This window comes from Caenorhabditis briggsae, assembly GCF_000004555.2.
Source record: "Caenorhabditis briggsae complete genome, chrII, whole genome shotgun sequence".
In the NCBI taxonomy this organism is placed as follows: domain Eukaryota; kingdom Metazoa; phylum Nematoda; class Chromadorea; order Rhabditida; family Rhabditidae; genus Caenorhabditis; species Caenorhabditis briggsae.
The window spans coordinates 2,222,952-2,224,956 of NC_013486.2; positions in this window are offsets into that span (position 1 = coordinate 2,222,952).

The window sequence follows — 2,005 nt, forward strand, 5'->3', positions numbered from 1 at the left end:
AGACCGGCAGATCTGATATCATCGCCACTGTGGTGGAATTCGGAATTTCAGACTTCATTGTAAGCAGTGTGTCCTTTCGACACGACTTCGAGAAAATTTTCGAGGAATTTTTCGAGACGAATTCATTTTGAAGTGGTGGCCTAACTTTTGCAAGTTTGGTTTTCTAGGCCATCACTTCAAAATGGCCTAGAAATCATATCAGGGTCATGTTAGGGCATTTCTAGGCCATTTTTGAGTGATGGCCTAGAAAACCAAACTTGCAAAAGTTAGGCCACCACTTCAAAATGAATTCGTCTCGAAAAATTCCTCGAAAATTTTCTCGAAGTCGTGTCGAAAGGACACACTGCTTACAATGAAGTCTGAAATTCCTGAAAAATTTTATTTCGAATTTTTAATTTGAAATTCTATACTTTTGTTTTTGATTCTTCGAAAACAACAATTTTCATAAAATTCCATAAATACGGGGTCAAAAATTTTCGGTCTGAAAAATGAACTTTTCTGTCATAAATTATAAATTTTCCTGGAATTCTTTTTCTAAATGTTCTAAAAATTTGAGCCCATTTGTTTATATTTTCCGAGTTTGTGCTTGAAGTTCAAGCCTTGAACATCTGAAATTCGAAAAAGTTCTAATTTTCAGATGTCTCTGATTTAGAATTTTTGAACTCTTTGATTTCTAAAAAAACCCAAAAAAATCTTTAAAAATAGAATCAAAAGATAGGGATTTCAAATACAAAAATTTGGAGTTTTCTGGATTTTTTTTGGAAGATTTGAAATCAGAAAATGGGGAGAAAATGGAATCTAGAACAAAATAAAAGTTTCTGGAGATTCTTTTTGAAAATCATATGTTCAAAAATTTCTATTTTTGAGCTTCAAAATTCAAAAAAACCAAGTTTTTGTAGGTGGATGAATCCGGAAAAACAATACTCTAAATTCAATTTTCCGACGGAAATTTGAAAATTTCAGACTTTTTCGAACAAAACACAATGTTTTTGAAAAAATCGAACAATGAAATTTGTCTTCTGAAAGATTGATTATCAAGAGCTTCAAATATATTTTCCCAAAAAGGCGGAAAATTTTTTAAAGTTGATAATTTCAAAAGTTTAAATATTTAGAAATTCAAAAGTTTCAAAAGTATAAATTGAAAATTTTCGAAATACAAAAAATTGGAAGTTTAGAAATTCAGAAATTCAAAATTCAGAATTTCAGAAATTCAAAAATTCAGAAATTCAGAAATTCAGAAATTCAGAAATTCAGAAATTCAGAAATTCATAAATTCAGAAATTCAGAAATTCAGAAATTTAGAAATTCAGAAATTCAGAAATTCAGAAATTCAGAAATTCAGAAATTCAGAAATTCAGAAATTCAGAAATTCAGAAATTCAGAAATTCAGAAATTCAAAAATTCAGAAATTCAGAAATTCAGAAATTCAGAAATTCAGAAATTCAGAAATTCAGAAATTCAGAAATTCAGAAATTCGGAAATTCAGAAATTCAGAAATTCAGAAATTCAGGAATTCAAAAATTCAGAAATTCAGAAACTCCAAATTCAGAAATTCAGAAATTCAGAAATTCCAAATTCAGAATTTCAGAAAGTCAAAAATTCAGAAATTCACAAAATTCAGAAATTCAGAAATTCATAAAATCAAGAGCTTCAAATATATTTTCCCAAAAAGGCGGAAAATTTTTTAAAGTTGATAATTTCAAAAGTTTAAGTATTTAGAAATTCAAAAGTTTCAAAAGTATAAATTGAAAATTTTCGAAATACAAAAAATTGGAAGTTTAGAAATTCAGAAATTCAAAATTCAGAATTTCAGAAATTCAAAAATTCAGAAATTCAGAAATTCAGAAATTCAGAAATTCAGAAATTCAGAAATTCATAAATTCAGAAATTCAGAAATTCAGAAATTCATAAATTCAGAAATTCAGAAATTCAGAAATTCAGAAATTTAGAAATTCAGAAATTCAGAAATTTAGAAATTCAGAAATTCAGAAATTCAGAAATTCGG